The 22,753-nt window shown below is 51.8% G+C and overlaps 2 protein-coding genes across 2 annotated transcripts in view; both read right to left on the bottom strand.

Annotated features, from left to right (window-relative positions):
• The window catches only part of LOC144167448 (venom allergen 5-like), a 75,694-nt gene extending 73,385 nt beyond the window's left edge, over positions 1–2,309 (bottom strand). Inside the window, exon 1 of the mRNA XM_077696707.1 lies at positions 2,186–2,309. The gene's annotated coding sequence lies outside the window, so the exon portion shown is untranslated. The remainder of the gene's footprint in view (positions 1–2,185) is intronic.
• The window catches only part of Atp6ap2 (ATPase H(+)-transporting accessory protein 2), a 571,904-nt gene that overhangs the window by 461,688 nt on the left and 87,463 nt on the right, over positions 1–22,753 (bottom strand). The window lies entirely within an intron of this gene.

Raw genomic sequence — 22,753 nt, forward strand, 5'->3', positions numbered from 1 at the left:
TGAAGGTAAGTTTACTCGGAATCAGTTCTGTTACTGAGGTTCCTGGCCGTTCGCGCGTAGCAGCGGTATAAAAAGTGAACAAGGATTCCAGAAAACAGCAAAAGGGGAACGGATAATCATGGAAGTATAAAAGCCTTCTGCAGGAAGTGTGGTTTCTGATTGACCTCACAGGTTGCGGTGTCGTTTATTAATACTCGCGGGAATCACCGTTTACTACCGTGTGTATATGTACCGTATTTTCTCGCATATAACCCGTCCCTGCTTATAACCCGCACCCCCACTTTCCGTCGACGAATAAGAAAAATATACCCCCGCGTATTTCCTGCATATTTTGTACATAAGAGGATGGGCCAAATCTACTACTAAAGCAACATTCCACATTGGCTTAATCAAAAGCGTTTACCAAGTTGACTACGTAACTAGATGACTTGCCGCATACGTTCTTTTCAGGTTGGGCGCGAAGCACGGCAAGGCCCGGGCAAGACCAGTCGAGGTGCGGAAGATCAGGTTTCGATGTGCCATGGCATGCGTAGCAGAGCACATGGGGGTCCAAGAGAGAAGGGGAGCAACTGGGAGAAGACCCGGCCTGTCGAAGTCCTGCGAGGTCTACAGAGGGGGAGTTTACCGCCGAGGTTGACATCGGAGAACCTGCCGGCGGTATGCTGTTGCCTTGTTGGGATTCGTTGCCCGGTGGCTCAAAGGGAATGTGCCGTCCCCGCCACGGTGGGACGATGTCGGCGGTTATGGCGAAGCCGGAACGGGCCCGGTTGAGAAAAACCTGGGCGCCGCGAGATAAGCCCGGAGGCGGAGGATGCGGGTTCTGGGGTACTCAGGATGACTGGAGATGAAGGCGCCGGGCATGTCGGCACCGCTGGCGCTCCTCGTCGGGATCGAAGTGGGCTCCGCTGGCAATGGTCTCCCCGGGCTGACGGCGGTACGACGAAGATGCCTTGCTCGCCCGGCGTGGGTTTACTCATACGAAGAATGGACTCGGCCCTCTTGTCGCGTCAAGGACACCTTGACAGCACTCTGGAGCTTCGTCTGGGCGGCCTCGATGGCTGGACATTACTAGCGTCCTTCCTGCCCTCCCCATTCCCCCTGCGGCTTCGGGTCATCCTTTCTTAATAAAGTTTCCTTCCTTCCTTTTGCAGGTTGGTGTATTGTTGAGCTGTGTGGGCAAAATAAGCACTGTCAATGGGATCAGGTGGCTTAGTCGCAGTTACTGCTGTAGGGGCATCACTGCCCAACGCGCATTGCGGTAAAGCTGCACCAAAGGAAATACCTCGCTTATAATCTGCCCCTCTACTCCCCCCCCCCTGCCCCCCTGAAATTTTCGCATTTTTGGTGTGGGTTATCGCGCGAAAATACAAAATGTGCACCCGGCGTCATAATTTCTCTGGTGTCTGATAGCTTGGCACTGGGTTTGTTCTCCTAAGGGAAGCATCACATTTCGGAGCATCATCCCCATACGCATAGCAGGAGCTTAGCCACTGGGCAGTCGAGAAATGGTCTTTCATTTTCGAAATCGCGTACCGGAAACTTTTGACGCCGGGTGTATATTTAATATGGACATGGTACCGTGGGGACAGAAGACAAAGTAGACACAAATTAGAGGATCTTCGGTTATAACAATGTTTGTTTAAACGTTTCGGCCGGAGTACGGTGCGAGGAGGCGGCGGTAAAAGGAGGGAGTGGTAGGCGGTACGCTTTACTTCGTTTAAGCGCTTTACACTACTGTAAACTTTGTGTGCATAGCTTTCCCTTCGGGAGCATGCATACCGAGCCACTCTACGTAACTGCGATGGGTAGCGACATGTATTGAGAAATCAGATGACTTCTCTACGCGCTCGCACGGCTGCTCTGTTACGTGCATGCGGCTCAGGTGACAGGCCTTCTCCTCTCTCCGAACCCCTCAGCCTTCGGAAGGCCCGCAGGCATTCCTGAGTCCTGACTGATATGAAAGCGATCCGATCCTTCACTCCTGACTCAGCCGCTCCCGCAGAGTCGCCTCCCATGCGTACGACGAGCCCAGAAGACAGGAACATCTGCGGCTGCTAAAAGCGTGCCACCGGTAGCTCTTCCACCTTGGCGATGGACAATGAGCCGCGGCGTCGCTCTACTGCCTCTATCGAGAGTACAACTGGCACAACTAGACCGGAGCCCCTCGACAGACTCAGCAGCTTACCGCAGCGTCGCAGCAGCTACCACGGCATGTCGACGACGGAGTGGCAGCAGGAGCTCGATTCCCCAAAGACTGCTACTTCGCATGACGCCATTGAGCCGCGATTTACGGCCGTAGAAGCTCGACGCTCGGAGGCCAAGACCTGCCTCATCGCAACCGAAGACTCGGCAAGCCACGCAGCCGACACCAAGACGCCCGAAGGAGCAGTTGTTGCTCCCGGTCGGACGGCGAACTTGTGACTCAGACGGACATGACACTGTCAGCCAGTTTGGACTCTTCGTAGCATTCGTTCGTGCTGATAAATGAAAAGAAAAGCATTCATCGGCAGCCAGCGGAGAAGACGACCGCAGCAAGCGCTCCCGACTGTAGGACTAACAACAACTGTAGGACTAAACGTGAATAAACCCCCGACAGCCATGCTGAGGGCCTAGAGGCCCCGCGAATGTTTACACGTACACGTGCGTGCGGTTCGGATTTCAGACAGCCTCGCTCGCGTGGTATGTGATCTTCGCGAGGGAGTCACTCCACGTACGTGCACAGCGACGTAATGTTCCCAGCTGGTCTGTCTCTGACGCGAAAGTTTTGGGACGAGTGTAATCGTGTTTTTCCAGTCATTAAACCTTTAAATTTTCACAAAGCGAAGTCACTTCTTTTTTTCCTTTTTCTTTGTATGATTTCACTAACAAAACTAACCGGACAATTCGAGAAGTTGATGCTGTCAGCCAGATTGCAGTCTTCTTATATTCATTCGCACCGACAAAGGAAGGAAGGAAGGAATAGCATTTATTTATTTTTGAAGGGAAAGCGGAGGGGGAAAGCAGAGTGGGTGGTAATCGCAGTCCACGCCGACTTCAGGCCCCCCAGCAGCCCGCGCCCGGGAGATCAGGTACTCCTGATCCTCGAGCTGGAAGCTAGCCAGCCTATGCTCTGCTCCAATGTAGGGGATGGGATTGGGTTGGGAGGTTTGACGCACTCGCATACGAGGTGATAGGCGGTGTTTGGTGTATTGCTTGTTGTGCAGTTGTAGGGGAAAACAGTTGGTTGAAATGTGATGCGAAATTGTCATGTTGTAGTAAGTCTGTGTTTGAATTCGGTGCAAGCTTCGTGGGTCTTGTGTATTGAGTGGTGGGTGAGAAGGAGGGGTAAAATGAGGCATTCCCAGCGATAAAGGTATAAGATGCCCGTGAACGTTTTTGGAACTGAGTGGCTGGCGGAGGTGATTGGAGGTGTGTCAAAGCCCTCCGCTGGGAATGCCTGGTGTAAAATGTCGCGGGCAGCGGGGTGAGCCGCCTCATTCCTGGGGAGGGAGGTATGGCCACACCTTGAAACAATTCGAGTTGTCGGTAGAGTTTTCGCGTGTTGCGGATAAACAAGAGCAAAAAAGTATACATCGGCAGCCAGCGGAGAAGACGACCCCGATCACACGCCACCGCAACTGCACCCGAGGCAAGCGCAGAAAATTATTGTGCGCAATTAAACAACCGCCAACTGTCATAATCAGGCGCCGTTAGCCGTCCTGAAGTCCCTAGACACCGTGGATGTTTATATACAGGATGATCAAAGATAAGTCGACAGGTTTTTTTTTTTATTTGACGCTTAGATGTACGTGAAGACCACCTCTACAGTAACGTTACGTGACCAGGGACATAGAATGAGGTGGTAGATATTAATATCGGTGGCCTAATTAACTAAAATTGAATAATGAACTTTTTAGTGGCTGCAGTAAGCAACATGTTTGTATTGAAAAGTTAGACGCATCGCGTTTCTCCACAGTTTCATTTGGTGGAATTCTTCTAGTGCATCCGTACTCCGAGGTATCGAACTGTGAAGTTTAATTGTCGTTCGCGTGGTTACGCATTCAAGGCAGTAAGTACCCGCGCAAAGCTCCTCCCTTTTGTGACGTGCCCGCTGTGTACGGTACTTAGTTTGATAACGGGGTGGAGACATAGGCAAAGGTGATAACTGGCTTCCTTTCAGTTTTGGCTTGCGTAATCGCAACGGCAGTATTCGGAACCGAGATCGAAACATGGAACCGAGCGGCCTGTAATGATGGTAGCAACTGCGATGCCGTCTAACTGAACACCGCACACAACAGGCACGTCAGAAAAAGCAGGAACTTTGCACCTGTTTTCACTGTCTTGCATGCGCAATCATGCGAACGGCAATGAAACTTCGCAGTTCGATATCAGGAAAGAAGCAGATATTCGTCTCCTTCCAAAACCAGGCAAAACACCTTCCACAGAAAACCTTCGGCCCATCTTCCTCACTACGTGCATCGCAAAGCTAATGGAACACGTCGTTCCTAACCGTGTAAAAAGGTTTCTCGAAGCGACGTACCAAATGTCTCACTCGATGTTCGGGTTCCGCCCGCACCTCTTAGCTCAAGACGTACTACTGCAGCTGAAGAGAGACATATTTGAGGCAGGCAGTCGCACCACACCAAAAGCAACCCTGACTTCAGACTTGAAAAGTGCGTTCGATAATGTAACACACGAAGCAATCCTCACAAATCTTGGCAACCTGGGTAGCGGGGAAAAGACGTACTCCTACGTCAAGAACTTTCTTTAAGATACAACTGCCATCATTAAAATTGGCGACATCCAGTCTCCCCCCCATACAATGCGGCAGTCGTGGTACACCACAAGGCGCAGTTCTGTCTCCCCTACTTCTCAACATAGCCATGATAGGCCTTCTTAGACAATTAGAGAAAAATCCCCAGTATTAAGCATGCTCTGTATGTGGACGATATAATGATCTGGATTGTCAAAGGTTCTCCCAGAGTCATGCAGGACAGCTTACAAACGGCAGCGGATGTCGTCCGCACCCATGCCAGCCGATGTGGTTTAGCTTGTGGCCCGCAAAAGTCTCAACTCATCATAGTCCAAGAATGCCGCAGGTGCCCTTCAGATAACATCAAAATATGGCTTGACGGTATACTCATCAAACCGACATCCTCAATCAAGATATTAGGAACGACGTACCATGGAAAACTGCAGAAACACCCTGCTCCTCAACAGGCTTCAAGAAACCATGGCTCAAATTGTTCGGATGCTGCGTAGGATAGCGAACGAGCCACGGATTGAAAGAAAACGACATGGTCCGTCTTGTGCGGGCCTTCGTCGTCTCCAGAATCGTTTACGTGGCTACTTATGCAGTTCTGGGGGCATCGGAACGCGGAAAGCTGGACGCCCTTCTTAGAAAGGTATACAAACAAGGACTGGCACTTCCTACTAGCACCTCTACGGTTCGCCTCACGGCTTTTGGACTGCACAAGACCATCGAAGAGCTCATAGAGGCCCACCTAACGGCGCAGAAAGTAAGACTCGGAGCAAGGGAAACGTTAGCTAAGGTTGCGTACACGGCGCCGCACATCACAGGAGACGCAGTGGACAACTCGCCTGACATAAGGATCAGAATACTTGTCCATGGAATATGTATCCTCAACATCATGAGGGAAGACGCATAGCAAGAGCCACGGCGTTAAAAATACAGTATGGAGCACAAGACCATACAGACGCGGCTGAATACGCGAAGTACGGGGTAAGTCGGCAGTCGTCTAGTTACCTCCGAAACCGACCTCATTTAAAGTCTGACGCTTCGGCCGTCTAACACCCAGCAGGCTGAAGAGATGGCCATCGTCCTTGACCTATCCGAGACAAAGGCTGAAGTAATTATTACGGACAGTCAAGCCGCCTGTCGAGCATACCAAGCAGGTAGGATTTCAAGACAAGCGCTTCGGGTTCTCCTCCAACGACCCCCACAGGAGCAGGTCAGAATCATATGGAACCCGGCCCATTCTGCTCTTCGCAACAACCAGGTGGCACATGTCCTGGCCCGATATCTCACTCACCGGGCACTGCAAGAGTCGGAGCGGGCCTGGCAACCGCTCCTCCCATAGGCCGACATCACCGAACAATACCGACTAGCGAGACAACTCTATCCGCCAGTCACCGATCAGGCCATCAAAGAACAGAAGTCATCCTGAGACAACTGCAGACTAATACCAAATCACACCCAATACGACTACACGCCAGCCATCCTACTTTTTATGACCCTAAAATCATTGCCAAGCACCAGGTACACTGTACCATATTGTCTGGGAACGCCAACTAAACCCAGATCTTCCCCCATCCCCAACCCACCACGCGAGCAGTGAGAGAGTACGCCGGCCAGCTCCTGCCCTGAAACGCAGCTTTTGCGAGCGGAAAGGGCGAGGACATCCTGCCGTACCAATGGAGAGAGAGCGAGAGAGACAACTTTATTAGGAACGGATGGGTTAAGGAGACGGGGTGGCCACCAGGCTGGTGGCGACTAAAGCAGCTCGTTCAACCAAGAGCTCTTGGGTGGCCAGGACGGAGCTGCCCAGCGCCTCCTCCCACTGCTCGCTGCTGGTGATTGGGGGAAGGGGTCTTGAGGGCGTTCCTACATGCAATGTGTGAGCTATACATACGCACCACAAAGGGGACATTCAGGAGAGGGGAATTCTGACGGGTGAATGTGATGGAGAAGGGATCTCGTCGGGAAGGCTCCCGTTTGAAGGATTCTCCATGTTCGTACTTTATGTTGTGGAAGAGATGCATGGGCTGGTGGGTGGAGACGACGGGAGAGACGGTAGTGCTCTGTGATGTCGTTAAAAGTTATCAGCTTGTCTCTTGTGGACCTGGCACCATGGTGGGGGAAGGGGTTTATGCCGCCCCGGTGTCTAAGCTCTCAGGCCGCCATGTGTGCCACCTCATTCCCCTCTAGCCCTGCATGGGCAGGGGCCCCGACGAGTTCCGCAGAGACAGTGGGTGGATTTTGCTGGAGAATTTGGAGCGCATCCGAGGAGATATTGCGTCGTGCAAAATTTTGAATGGCCAGTTTCGAATCTGAGATTATGATTCTAGGTTGTGGCCTACAAGTAAGAGCCAGAGCGATTGCCATCTGTTCCGCCTTAGTTGGGGAATCAGTGCGAATGGTGATTGAATTAACTGGGGTGGAGTGCGGGTGGTTGATAACTGCCACCGTGTAGGCATTTTGATGCCTGTATTCTGCGGCATCTGCGTAGACGATATCGGGCCGGATGGGTAGCTGCCGGGCTAGGGCTCGAGCCCTTGAGAGTCGTCGTGGGGCGTTGTAAACCGGATGCATATGCCTGGGCAGAGGCCGAACGGTAAGATGCTCTCGGAAATTTGTCGGGATGGAACATGCCTCCTGCAGCAGGTCTGAGACAGGGATATTCTGCGCCTTAAGTATTTCTCGACCTGGTGGTGAGTGCTCTAGATGTTCCCGCTGTGAGGAGGGGTGCGCCTCGATGAGCTCCTCAGCAGTATTGTAGACCCCAAGATTATTAAGCCGGGCAGTGGAAGCATGCTGAGGTAGCTGCAGAGCCGCTCTATATGCTTTACGAATGAGGCAGTTGATTTTAGTGAGCTCCGTTTTGCTTGCGCGAACATAGGGCAAGGTATAAAGGAGCCTACTAATGAAACATGCCTGTACGAGGCTGAGTCTGTCTTTCTCGCCCAGGCCCCGGTTTCGATTGGACACCCTTCTAATGAGTGCTATCAGCTGGTCTACTTGGGGACTTAATTGCCTTATGAGTTCCGAATTGGTTCGATTTTGTTTAATAATGAGTCCTAACACCTTGAGTTTCGGGACCTGAGGAACGGGGTGACCCTGTACCAGAATTTCGAACTTAGAGGTTGCAGAGGCTGCTCTTTTGGGAGGGAGAATGAGAAGCTCTTATTTTGTGGGAGTGCACATGAGACCTGCCTTATTAGCCTGATTTGAGACCATGTCTGCGCCAGCCTGAAGGGTGCTTTCAATGTGCGCGTCGCTACCCCCTGACCCAGGGCGTAATGTCGTCAGCATACAAACTAAAACGGAGATTTGGGATTTGTTTCAATTCGTGTGCTAGTGGAAGGGGAGCCAGATTGAAGAGGAGGGGCGAAATAACGGCTTCTTGAGGAGTGCCTCTGTTTGCGAGATTAAATGGACCATCCTCATTGTGACCAATCCGTACTGTAGCGGTACGCGCCGTAAAGAATGCTTTCACGTAGTTTTTTGTTTAGTGTCCATGGGTTATTAGACGGCAGGTCAGTAAGAATAGCAACATGTGTCACTGTGTCGAAGGCCTTTTTTAGGTCTAAGGCCAGCAGTGCTGTAGTGTCAACCTTGCTAGTCGGCTGGATGACTTCGTTGGATAACTGCAGCAAGATATCTTGAGTGGGCAGTTTTGGGCGAAACCCACACGGCAGCGCATTGCTTTCGTTTATATATTGAGTAATGCGAGCTAATATGATATGCTCGAGCACTTTAATAACACAAGATGTTAATGAAATTGGTCTAAGGTTTTCTAAGGCGATGGGCTTGCCTGGCTTTGGGATAACAGAGATTTTTGCTGACTTCCATTCTTTAGGTAGTTCGCCCTTACGCCAATAGTAATTGTAGTAAGCTGTTAAATCTGCATGAATCATCCAGATTTCGGAGCATCTTGTTAGTTTTGGAATCCGGGCCCGGTGCTGAACCAGGTCCAACGTTTTGGATAGCATTCCTAACTTCTGCCTCGGTGATGTCTTCATCTAGAGGTGTGTTTTCTGGGCCATGATAGTCTTGGAGAGTTGTTTATTCGCCCTCCGGAATATAAATTTTACGAAGCTTATTAATGAGATTCGACACGGAGCCGGGAGTTTTGTGAATGAGCTTCTGGATGTGATGAAATTGATCTGTCTTGTTTTGTAGGGGATTAAGAAGGTGTCGAAGAAGAACCCATCTTTTCTTCATACTGTGGTCTCTCTCTACCTCGCAATGTGCATAACGCTAGCTTTGCACAAGGCAGGCATTCATGCACACCGCGAGGAACCACCGCGGGTTCGATCTATTTGAGCACGCTCATGATACTGCAACGCCGTCGCGCCAACTTAACACCGCCTCTGTTGGGCAGGTGGAGAAAGGGGCGACAAAGGAATATGCCCAGGGCACGGAGGGAAGACGTTTATTTTACACTGACGTTCTAATCACATATTTTACAGACCCAATTACACAATTTACAGTACAGGTATACGTACTTCCCGTTAGGTGAAAGGGGCGATGGGGCGCCACGCGCAAGTGCGCACGTTTCGTCGGCGCAGAGCCAGTGGGCTCTTCTGTCAGGGCAAATTCCGGGTTGCGCGCACGTTGAGCGCGCGCGCATCGCCGTGCTGGCCAGATCGGCTCGCAGCAGCGAGGGAGACGGGGCCCATTCGCTCACAGGCGCGTACCGCACGGCGTGATCGTCGAGTGGTAGGTACGGCCTTACTATATGCAAGCGTAGGGGCGACAGGAGCAGGCTTAGGCACGGGCCGCAGCCGGAAGGGCTGGTGGGCTTTCGCCGGCGCAACAGAGTTGCCGCCGGCTGGTAAAGAAAGCGTCACATACCTTCGGCCAACGCCTTCGGCGTCCTGGAAGCGTCTCCCCGAACGGACCCCCGCGCAGGGCGCGCGTTTGCGTCCCTGGCGAGAGTTGGGTTCGGGCATCGTTCAAACGGACCAATGAGGTGAGGTTAGCTCCGCTACCAGGGCGGAGCGCCCGCTGCGTGACAGTGTTTTATCGCCGCAACGGTCTCTGCAGGCTTCACCTCACGCAAGAGTTTGAGAGACGGCTCGGCTCTACACAGAGGCGCCAAGACGAGCCGGAATTTCGGAGGAGAGAGGGGAAAAGCGCCGCGTGATGGCACAAACCCAGTGATCGCGCAATGGCCTGGGCGTCAGGATCCCCACACTCCCCTCTCCTTAAATGCCCTCGCCGGTCTGAGAAGAGTTGACCGGCCATCGCCCAGGCATGCAAAAGACGGCAAAGAGTAGAAAAGAATGCATGCACAGGGCAGTCTCAGTCCCCAGCCCATACAAAATATTTACAAACTACACTACCAACACTACCCCCCTCCAGCACGAATGATACACACAGGAAACTACACGCGACACTGAGATACATAATCGGTTCCACATGCATACACAAAATGAAGCTATTGAAATATACAATTACAATGAACGCGACACTATGATAATAACAATAATGGTAATAACAGAATATACATGCTGTACGATACTATGCTACATAGGATTACAAGGAAAAAGAAACACGCACTACGACAATAAAGAATTAGACGGCACAGGCATGCTATACAAACTGCGCTGCGGTGCGAAAATAATATTTGCAAAAAAATTCTGGAGACACCGTTCCGCGGGGCTTGTGCAAAGTTCGGCGGTTGGGAGCACAAAAGTTTTTCGGGGAAACGTTCGTTGTGGAAAATCGAGGAGAGAAGATGGTGGGCACCAGTGCCGGAACGACCTCACCGTGGCGCGAGATAGCAGCTCCACGAAGGGGGCACCAGCCAGGAGGACATGCGGGTTGGGCAGCCAGCCGGCAGGTATGACGACCATGATGGCGCTGCTCAGGTCTAGACCTCGCGTGGCACTCGATGGGTGCCCCGCCAAGGAGCGACGAGCGGCGCTGGTGGTGGCTGCCGCCCAGCGCGAGCGAGGCAGCTGCCGGACGGCAGCCGTGGTGCCGATGACGCATGGTGCGGTTCCGATATGGCACCACATTGTCCACATCTGGAGAGGGCACCTCTTCCGCAGCTCGCAACTGGCCGCCCGTCCCGCTCTCGTCGGTGCCGGGCAGCCCGGCTGCATTCGCCAGCCTTACATGCCGTTGAACCCCCATAGTCAGCGTAACTGTTCCGGGCTCGGTCAAGTTCCAGAAACGAGCACCTGCGGACCCTCCACCACACCGACGAGACACCACGTGACGGCGGCCCGCACCGGACGAAGGTGAAGCCACTCGCGGAATGCACCGTTGGGTTCGCTGAAGCCGGCAGAGGCACACACCACACGCACTCACGAATACCCGCACAACATGCGTGTCACAGTGTTCGTGCCACCGGGGCCAAGTTCCTTCGCTACAACGCGGTGCGCCCCACTCGTAGCGTACGTCCGGCCCGCGTTTTCCAGGAAAACACAACCTCCCGTTAGCCCCCAAAGTCTGGCCTGCTCTCCCAACTTCACACAGTTCGCGCAACGGCCTCCAGTACGCGCTGCTCGCCCGAACACGGGGGCCGCGGACGGCCGAAATCGGACACTTTCAAAACAAGCCCATTACTTCTCGAACCCCGCGCGCGAAGAGCAGAGAGATGTCCTCGAAGACCGACCGAGCTTCCACTCTCTCACCCTCGCTCTCCAGCCAACACCGTACGCCTCCGAAAGAAGCAGCACCAAAAGAATGCTAGCCTTTCCCGCTACGTAGAAGTAAATAAAAAGAACCATAGTACATACTTCGTCCTACATGCACAGACTAAGGAGGGTTCCTGTACCCAAACAAATAACTAAAAAACGCATAAAAGAGACACTACTTTACATCGTGCAAAAAAAAAAGTAACAACGCCTTCAGCAAGGCCAAACACTCGGACCATACAGAACCACGTAAAAAGCAAAAAAAAAAACATGCCTTCACGCTACACGCTATTGTACAAATGGTCAACACAACTCCAACGTGCAGTGCGCTAAAGCGCGCGCACAAAATAATCACCCAAACAAACGGGTACTAAATACACCATTCGCCCTCAGCAGGCATAAAATGGAACACGATAAGACAAACAACGCCCCGCAACATGCACACTCTTACAAACCAAACAAAAGAGAAACATTTGCTTACAACTTGCTGGAGGGTAGCGGAAACTGACCACACTCAATGGGCTGGGGCGGCCAGGGCGGCCGCGCTGACTGAGACTGAAAGAGGTGAAGTCAGCACGGGCGGCGAAAGTGCCTGCCCTTTAGCGTGCTATGATTACTGAGGTGACCTCTTCATCTCTTCATGACGTTATATTGATGAGCTGGCCGAGAGAAGCCTGGATAAGCGTGGGTGCCTTGTCATCACCGCGCAGAGCCACTATGCTCTAGCGCCAAATAGTCAGCCCGTGACACCGTATAAGTAATAGCTCTGCTTGCTTCTCGGCAAACGTCCCTTCAAGTCGCAAGCAACTACCTGCCATGGACGCACACTGTCAAACGGCTTCACAATTCCAGGCGGCTTCCCACCGTGCGCCCTCGCCGTTTGAGAGACATGGCAGGACCGGCAACAGCGAAATTATCTGGCTTCGTGCCGGGCCAGGTCACGGAGCGACTCAGTTCATCGAAAACTTTGGAGCAGCTTAACTAATCGGCCAATTGTTCGTCATGAGCGTAGCGCAGCAGTGCGCAACTCAGACTTAGGGGGTTACCACATTGAATGGTTCAATTGCCTCATCATCGGTGGCTACGTAGTTAAGCACGAGTCCTTCACCGTCCAGCAGAAATGAGTCCCCCGGGGCGTCGGCGACACACGCTGACTTCAGCCCCCCTCCCGCGCCTGCTACAAGACAAGTAGCACCTCGGCGCACGCCCGCAGCAGGACAAGCTACGTCTCGGCGTCTAAAAAAAATCAAACTAAAAAAAAATTGTCTCCCAGAAACCGTCGCACATCCGGCGACAAAAACGGGTCATTCTGCTGGCCGGCTACTAGCTCTTTTCGGCTCAATACAACCGCCTTGCAACGGGCATCGCTTCCCCCCCCTGATTTTACAGCCGAGGCCCGTCCGCTTTCCGGCGGCATGGAGTTCGCGAAAAGCGCCTGCCCCTCTCGGCGGGGTGTCCGCGCGCGCCTTCTCAACTCTGGGCCCTCTTCCTCCACTCAACGGCTGTGAATTTCGACTCCTTTACAGGCACACGCTTTTGCGCCGCCGGCTAAAGTCACACTTGGACAATGAATCTCGGTGGATTACGAAGCACGAGATAGCGCGTCAACTACCACGTTAGTGCTCTGCTCTCACGGGACGGCAAAGAGCATAAATCTCGCGTGCACTACTCCGAGTGGCGGCTGTGGCCTTTCTCCCGGAATACGTATACCGCCGCTCTAGTGGGGCGCGGTTGCACCGTCGCACTCCCCCGTGGGTCTGCGTTAACGAGGGGTGTAAGCACACTCGCGTACGGAGGGGCAGTCGCCTCGTCCCCGTAGCAGCTACCGCTAGCGGATTAGCATTAAGGCTGATTCCGGTTGCGTACTCAGCTTAATTAGCGGCCAAAGGCTAATGAGCCAATGGCCCCACGTTGGGCGCCAGTTTGTGGTCTCTCTCTCTGTCAACACCGCCTCTGTTGGGCAGGTGGAGAAAGGGGCGACAAAGGAATATGCCCAGGGTACGGAGGGAAGACGTTTATTTTATACTAACATTCTAGTCACATATTTTACAGTCCCAAGTACACAATTTACAGTACAGGTACGTACTTCCCGTTAGGTGAAAGGGGCGATGGGGCGCCACGCGCAAGTGCGCACGTTTCGTCGGCGCAGAGCCAGTGGGCTCTTCTGTCAGGGCAAATTCCGGGGTGCTCGCACGTTGTGCGCGCGCGCATCGCCGTGCTGGCCGGATCGGCTCGCAGCAGCGAGGGAGACGGGGCCCATTCGCTCACAGGCGCGTACCGCACGGCGTGTTCGTCGAGTGGTAGGTACGGCCTTACTATATGCAAGCGTAGGGACAACAGGAGCAGCCTTAGGCACGGGCCGCAGCCGGAAGGGCTGGTGGGCTTTCGCCGGCTGCAACAGAGTTGCAGCCGGCTGGTAAAGAAAGCGTCACATACCTTCGGCCAACGCCTTCGGCGTCCTGGAAGCGTCTCCCCGAACGGACCCCCGCGCAGGGCGCGCGTTTGCGTCCCTGGCGAGAGTTGGGTTCGGGCATCGTTCAAACGGACCAATGAGGTGAGGTTAGCTCCGCTACCAGGGCGGAGCGCCCGCTGCGTGACAGTGTTTTATCGCCGCAACGGTCTCTGCAGGCTTCACCTCACGCAAGAGTTTGAGAGACGGCTCGGCTCTACACAGAGGCGCCAAGACGAGCCGGAATTTCGGAGGAGAGAGGGGAAAAGCGCCGCGTGATGGCACAAACCCAGTGATCGCGCAATGGCCTGGGCGTCAGGATCCCCACAATACTGAGTGCTCCTTTTAGTTTATCACAGATATCGTGCCATTGCTCTTGAACTAGTTGTTTCTTGTATTGCTGTATTGCTATTTCTAAATCCGCAATCTTTCGGCGAAGGGTTCTGTTGTGCTTGTTTCGCCTCCACCGTTTTTGCATGCTGCGGTGCTGGAGTCGTGAATCAACCCGTCAGGATGGTATTTCTGGGTCTACTCTGTTGCTGGCTGCACGGGTGTCTTTGATTATCGTTTGAGTCCAAGCCTCTATGTTTACTGTTGTGGACACGTCATCGTTAGCTTGCTGTGTTCTAATTTGGCGGAATTTATCCCAGTCTGTAATGTATGTGTCTTTGGGCGGTGTTACTAGTTGTTGCGCGGTAGTAATCTCGGTCTGAAAGATGAAGTGATCACTGCCTAATGTGTACTCCGTGCATACCCAGTGTGCTTGTGTGATCCCGGCTGTAAGTGTGAGATCTGGTGTAGTGTCACGCTGAACACGAGTGCCTATTCTAGTGGCCGCGTATGGATCGGATTCAGTTGTGAGGTGGCACTTCTGAATCTGTTCCCAGAGCAGTCTACCCTTTTTTGTAGTGTACGGGTATCCCTAGGCAGTATGGGGGGGGGGCATTGAAGTCACCTACTACAATTATTGGATTGCTGTTTGCTTTCCTTTTAACTGCTGCAAAAAGAGAACCGTATGTGTGATGATGAGCTCGCGGGATGCTGTAGATATTTAGGATGAAATAACTGGGATCTGTCTTGCGGCGGTGAAAACTACCTTACCAGATCGTGTGGGATCTCAAGTTCATTGAGCTGGATAAGCTCTGCCGTAAGATTCCGTTGCACGAGCATGGCTGCAGGAGATGATTTATAATCCTGAAGGCCTTTATAGCCGGGCAATTTAACTTCTGTCCCCGCTTCTTGTATGGCGATTATGTCGGGAGCTCTCGTTTGTGGCTGAATATGTAGCATTAGGGCATCTCGCTTGCGCTTGTATCCCCTGCAGTTCCACGGCCGCACACGTAACAATGGAGTCTTGGACTCAAGACCCCAACCACACATATACTCACTTCAATTGTGATTAAAATCTCCCCCTCTATCTCTATCTCTCACTCTCTCTCTCAATATCTCGATATCTCGTAGTACGTATGCGCTAGAAAAATTCTGCCAAATGACACTTTGAAGAAGCACGATTGCGTCTAACTTTTCGATACATACAAGCCTGCTTACTGCGGCTACTAACAAATTAATTATTCAATTTTAGTTAATTAAGCCACTGACATCAATAATTACAATCTCACTCTGTATTCCCCGGGGGCGCGTAACCTTGCTGCAGAGGGGGTCTTCACGTAAACCTAAGCGCCTAATGTTAAAATAAAATCCTGGACGATATCCACTAAGTGAAACCTTGGGAGGGGCGAAACGTGCAGTGTATAAGTGTATTCTTGGCGCCTTGGCATTTTTGCCAATGGAGATGAAACCGTTGGGGGGTAGAGATATACAGCTTTGCTGTAAAAGTCTCGTGTCTGAAGCACGAAGCGATCTAGCGCGAGGCGTTAAAAAAAAAATTCCCCGCATTTACCCGAGGGGAAGAATGTGAAAGTGCGAATGCACGAGTTGAATTTGCGCGGTTCGGTAATGTTCGCGAAAGAGAGATCACACACACACACACACAACTACAAAGAAAGAAAGATGCATTTATTCACAGACACCTATTTGTGTTGTCGTTGTACTTGATTGCTAGAGCGTATCTCAGCTTTGAAATTTCGTGTCAGTACTCCTTTAAGCGGGTGCATTAGCCCTTCTCACGCCCGATTCCTGGCCAATCCCCCACGTGGGTATGTGCCATGTCAGCGGCCAGGCAGCGCGCGCCCATCTCCCCCCGTTGCCAAGGAAGACGAGGAGCGCGCGCACCCGCAGCTGTTGCTATGCGGACGGCGGCGGAATGCGGACGGCGGCGGACGCTTCAGGCTCGCTTAAGAAGTGCATTCGCACTTAAAACGAGTGTCCCGGTGTGATCTTTTAGTACGCGTTTTTCCCGCGGAGGATAAACGTCCTAGCGCGAGGCGTTTGAAAACGAGTGTCCCGGTGTTTTAGTACCGTGACTACATGATAATACTGCTACTACGACGACAGGAGACGCCGACATCCCGAGCCTCTAAGGGGCTTCGCGCCTAAAACCTGTCGACTTAACTTTGAGATCACCCTGTGTGTATGGTCCAAATTTGCGACTCTCTCACGTGGCGCTTGAACTTTGCGCCAGGGACGCGCACGCATATCGGCGGAACGTTTTCTCAAGTGCTCGCTCTTTAATCCGAAAAATTTGGAACCAGTGCAGCCGAGCTTTCCCAGCCATCCCACCTCCAAATGTCCCTAAACAAAGTCCCTCCCGTTTTATCTTAATAGGAGTCACGACGCTAACAATAAGGTGGCATTTTGAAGACTTGCGCAGGTGCAACACATAGATTTTGCACTAAACTACCGCCTATTCTCAATAGAATATTTTGGCCGAAACAGTGCGTCGTCGAAGGTTTCTACAGCTATAGAAAAGTGATAGAAACGTGACGTGTATGCCGTGAAACATGACCTGTAGAAATAGAAACGTGACGTGTAAGCGACTTCTTTTTTATTTTTATTCTTTGAACCGCGTGTACAGGTTCATTTAACAAGCGCTGGTGTTATTTAATGTCGTATAAGTCACAGCGTGCGTATAGAGGAGAGAGCATACTCACCAAGGGCGAGGTAGAGAAACTAAACATTCAAACTAGAAAAGCATACAAGACAGCCCTGGGGATTCCAAACTCGACATCTACCATCAGACTTCTAGAGCTCGGGGTTCATAACACAGTGGAGGAACTGTGGGAAGCTCAGAAGATTGCCCAAATTAAACGGCTAAACCATACATCCAATGGAAAGTGGCTATTGGAGCAGTTACGTATCACCATGCCCGGTGGGAAGCCAGAGCCGCTAGAAGATCTTGCTCCAGACATGAGAGCAAAAATTACCATCAGTCGTGTACCTAGGAAGATGCATCCCATACATAACACCGAAAGAAGGAGAGCCAGGGCCGAGTCCCTGGGGCGACTATGGGACAGCAACCGGAACACCCTATATGTGGACGCCGCCGGACCTCAAAAGGGCAAGATGGTAGCGGCAGTTACGAAACCGGAAGGAAGAGTTGCAAATTCGCTTACGCTAAAGACAAGAATCGCCACCCAGGGGGAAGAAGCGGCTATCGCTTACCGCGCCAGGGCAATAATTTTAACTGATTCGCAAGAGGCCTGCAGAACCTTTATACAGGGCAATGTCTTCAAAATCATTCACCAAATTCTTCGTAGACGCCCACCGGAAAATGTGCTCATCATATGGACGCCAGGACATACGGGTCACAAGGGGAATGAGGCCGCCGGTGCCGCAGGCCGATGTCTTCTTATCCCGGCCCCCTTGTACCGATCCCCGTCCTTGGACATGGTGAGCGTAACCTTCACCGAATATTTTAGCATATTGAGACCCAACAGAAGAACATTTTCACCACCAGACAAAAGCCTCATTAAAGAACAAGAGCACATTCTCAGGAGATTACAGACAGACACACTACCCACACTGGCTAGACTGCACTGCTGGTACCCCACGTTATATTCTCCTTTTTGCCCGCACTGCCCGGAGAGGGCGGACGCGTACCACACAGTGTGGGCATGCTAGTACATACCAACAGTAGACCCGCTCACAAACACGTCAAGCGAGCAGTGGGAGGCCACCCGGCGCAGCGATGACCCTGCCTGCCAGCGATGGCTGGTAGAGAGAGCCATAGCGGCGATGGAGGCCAGTGGAATCCCAGCATTGGGATGGCGTGGGCTGGATGGACTACTTTCACCGGCGAAGCCAAAAAGCTCTTTTTGAGCTAAGCCTAACAGCTGAGAACAAAGGAAAACATGGCGCCGGCACCGCAGCTGTTGGCGGGAAGCGCACAGGCGACGTTCCCTCGTCACTCAAAAGAGGGCGCGACCGTGTGCGCAAGGCCCCAGAGCTCCCTCCTACTGACATAAAAGCAGTTATACATACACGCACCAGGAATAATCTTGACTCGAACAACACCAGCCAGGCGACGCTCTTCGATAGCATCTGCTCCACAGCTGGCATCCCTCGTGAGACGGCGGCAGAAGACACTCTACGTATCACCGCTCTCCGCAACATGCTTGTAGTGAGAACCCCAAGCATTGACAGAACGAAGATGTACAGCAGCATCGCGCAGATTACGGTCGGCACCTCTTCTCATGGAATCAGTGCGTACATCGCACCCCAGGAGGGCACTGCGAAGGGCGTCATTTATAACGTTCCGGACACAGACGACGAAGATACCATAACTAGAAGCTTGGTGAATACCCGCCACCCAACTGTCCTACAGGCACGTCGCCCAAGCACCACACACTCGGTGATTATAGCCTTTGAGCATGGTGAAGTGCCGTACTTCGTCTATTACCGAGGGACCGAGTACAAGGGCTATCTGCATAAAAAACGTCACGATATTATGCGAGCGTTGTGAACAGTATTGGCATCGGGTCGACGTGTGTCCCAAACCCTGTGGGTATACGTGCAAGAACGTTGCTCCACGTGTGGTACGCGTTATCCTGGACCGGGGCATCCCTGCGAACCTCGTGTCGCAATACGTGGCCAAGGACGCAAAACAGGAGACCGCGAGTGCAAACAAAAATATCGCACTCCCTACCGACTGCAACGCAGGAGATGGGATAGCGAACTCTCTCGGCGCCGCTCAGTTCAGTTCGTTTCAAAGAGCGAAAAAAAAACTGCAATATAGCAGCTTGACCTGGCTCCAGCCACCGTTAACTACAAGCAAACAGGTCTAAACACTGCAACACAAAACATATGATGATTCATAATTCAACTCGTACTCTAAGAGGAAACACGGGGTCATAAAAATGGGATAGCTAAGAAGTCACGCTAAAACGCAAATACAAACTACTTGTTCACTTTAGGGACCTCCAAATGAAGACGTGCACCATAAAACCCGATAATAACAACGTGACTATTCAGCAATGTAGCCCTGCTCACATCTAAAAACAAGTACATGAAATGCAAGCAGGCACGAGGTAGAATTATAAGACGTGGTACGCATGTAAGAATCCCAAATGATACGTGCAATTCGTACACGAGTGAGAATTAATGAAAGTGGTACGAATAGTATTTCCTGCGTCCGCCCTAAGAACGTGCCACGACATCGAGAAGCATCCTTCGTAATGGTAGCGGAGACCAATCGCAATCGTACCCCCGGCTTCCTCCCGTGCAATCATCTGCTCGTCAATCCCGTTCGCGTGGACGCTGTCACCAGACCTCGGGATCGTCCTAGGAGCGGGCATCACCCTGTGGACAGAGACTCCAACCGACTGTGCCCTCCATCCCGAATGATCTCCTTGAAACCGCCGTCCTCCGACCAGTGGCAAGAGCCAAGATCGTGCAGGCAAGAGCCCGGGGTGCCGGGCAACGTCTCGAAAAGAGCGCGTCAGAAGTTGAAGCCCAACTCCCCGGTCCCACAAAGCGGCGGGGACCTCATACCTGGACACGAGCTCCACAACGGCGACCTCACTTCAGGTAAGCTGAGCAGAGCCTGTCTCCCGGTCCGATATCAGGCAACACACGCTAGACAAAGAGCAAACCGAAATTGCTCAAATCAAACAAATGATCGAACTATTAATTTAAGAAAACGCGAATTTACGGCAACAGATTGCCTTTTCCATCCAAACCGACCAAACGTCGCCGACTGAAATAATAGACACAAGTAAAGAGAAAAAATTACACCATCTCCCCGAAGGGAACTATGTGGTGATGCAAAGCAGAATTGTTGGCGTCCATTCAGCTCATTGGACGGTGCAGCGTCTCTCAACCGAAGCAGCAACTGAGGAAGCGGCGCGCGGACCGGGTTTATTATATAGAGCAGATTGAGTGGAGAGGAGGTGATGAGAGAGGAGACGCGCATGCGCGCTTATCGCGCAGCTGGCGTGTTGCCGTTATGTTGAGTGATCTGGTGTTTAGTAGCGCCAGAGGGAATTCCACGTCCGGGTCCACACCGGTGGCAAAGGCACGCAAGTACTGTTGTGTTACGGTGAGTAGGCGGTGGTGCTCGAGGCGCCGAAACTCGTCCATCATGTTCTTGTCGATGTTGTCGTCTCTGTGGTAGAATTGGTAGTCTCCGTCAGCGTTGGTGAGGTAAAGGTTGTTGACGTTGGTGCACCGGCTGAGAGCAACGTACACGCCCTCGTTTCCGCAGCTTTGTCTTCTTCTTCTTCAGCGGTTCCCCTACGGGAAGATGACGACGGTGGTTGAACGCGAAGCTATCTTGTGATGGATTCTTTGGTTGGTCAATCCCTAGGGGAATTCTGCCAAAATCATCATCAGAAGCGCTGCGGACGGGGCGAGAGCAACGTACACGCTCTCCTCTTCGCAGCTTTGTCTTCTTCTCCTTCTTCGTCTTCAGCGGTTCCCCTATAGCTGGACGGGTGGCGCCACCACTCGGCGCTCTCCTCGTCAGTGGAATCGGTGGAATGAGCCGGTGCATTGGACTACACAGTCCCCCGTTGTTTTTGTCGTGTTTGCTTCGGTGCTTTGTATGTTTTGGTGGCGTTGTGAGCAGACATGTGAGATGAAACGAAGTCTAGACAGATGTGTTGGGCACTTAGATGCAGTAATGACTACATAAACTTGTAGGACGCGTCTAAAGTTGGGTATCGGCTGCAATGACTTGAGCGCTTTTTGCAGCGATCTGCGCTTGGCTACACCCGTTCTGAGTACGAATAAAACTACTATTAGTAGTATTATTTCCTTCTTAAATGCACAAACAGCTACGCAAACTTATTGGATGCTTGTAAGGTTGGGGAAGGGCTACTTTGATACGAGCGCTTTTTGCAGCGCTCTGCGCCTGGCTCCGCGCAATCTGAGTAGGAATAAAACTATTAGCAATATTAGAATTCATTTCTACCACTTTAAATTATCTTCACTGGTTTCAATGACTTCCACGCCAGCCTTAGCGCTGGGATACCTCGATACGTGTGCTTTAAATAGCAAGGCACCTGCATACGAGATGGATTACCGTGTAGAAATGTTGCAGTAGTTTACACTTTCTGTAACCGTGAGCTTTGTACCTTCGGTTTTGGTGAGCGACACTGTGACAGCATGGGAGCCTGAAAGCCGAAGTGGAAATCCCACGTTTGTGGTGCATGTCATTTTATCGAGAGCCAAAGTTATTCACCAACTCAAAAGCCCAAGCTACAAACCATCCCTCCTCCCCATCCCGTTTTACCACCTGCGTAGAATAAAGGCTGGCACCAATAGTTAAAAAAATGTCGCAGTGTTAACGTCACCCGGTGTTTTTTAATGCTTAAGTAGTCTTTAATGCCTGGTGAAGACACCAAAAACGCGCGATAGTTGCCTCAAATATGGGTACATGAGCCCGAGTCCTCCACCACAGACACATTTCCGACACGCTGGAAAAAGTTTAGATTTGGAGAGGGGGCATGGAAGTTCAAAATTAAACAGCAAAATCATCTAGCCCTCCGTCTAATGATTGTGATGGTTGAACAGAAAGCTTTCTTCGTGCGAAATTGAATGGGAAATGGTCAAAGTCAAAGACGCTGCGATCAAAAGACCAAACTGCGTGCTGGTCAAATCCGACGCCTAACTAGTCAAAGTTTAAATCCAGAAGGCAACCAAGGAAACCCATACAATAGACCTTTGCGATAAACCATCATCGTCGTTAGACGGAGGTGTGCATGATTTTTCAAGCGTAGGTGGCAGGTTTTAAAGCGACCGCAGCATTCAGTTGTGAAGCTGAGTACACGTTTCGGGCACCCTCCTGTCTTGCGTCCTTCAGCCACGCAGGAATTGGTTTTTGAAAAACCATTTACCAACTAGCCAGCAGCCATTGCAATTCTTTTAAAGCAATGCTTCTCCACGACAAGCAATAACATTCTACTTTCATGCGGTATTTATTCTATCAACGGTTCCCGATTACTGTAGTAAGAGCATTTCTGTGAAATTAAACACGTTTCAGCCGTAGGTAATGAAGTTACGGAAGCGTCGTCCGTCACAATTTCTGTTTTGAGGTAAATCTTGGAAGACACCCCCCAACTTTGTCTTTCGCTTGTGCACGACGTCGACGTCGTTTCGTCATCAACTGCCAAAGGCCAGCACCGCAGCATTCATAGATCGGTTGCACACACCGGCTTTGTGGGAGCATTTACCGGCAATATACTCCTCGATTCGCGAAACTGCATGCAGGCATGAAAAAATTGAATGAAGCAACGAACTTCCACTTCCAGCTTGACTTCCAGCTTGGCGCATTGAGCGTCGTCTGCTATTTGTAAATACTGAGTATGGGCGTAAATAACACACATGGCATGCCTCGTAAACGTCACATCCACGCTCCAGATTTACCGATCTGAAAAATGCACGTGGGGTTGCGTACGCTTTGCAAGCCGCACCGCAGAAAAACGACAGAAAACCATGCACAACTACGCTGCGCTGACCGCCACCGGCATTCCACTGACGAGCAGTTCGCCACGGGCGGCGCTGTTCGCTGAAACGATGGTGGTGCCATACAACGGC

Source organism: Haemaphysalis longicornis, unplaced genomic scaffold, assembly GCF_048455015.1.
Source record: "Haemaphysalis longicornis isolate Haplotype H1 unplaced genomic scaffold, Haemaphysalis longicornis Haplotype H1 scaffold_2, whole genome shotgun sequence".
Lineage (NCBI taxonomy): Eukaryota > Metazoa > Arthropoda > Arachnida > Ixodida > Ixodidae > Haemaphysalis > Haemaphysalis longicornis.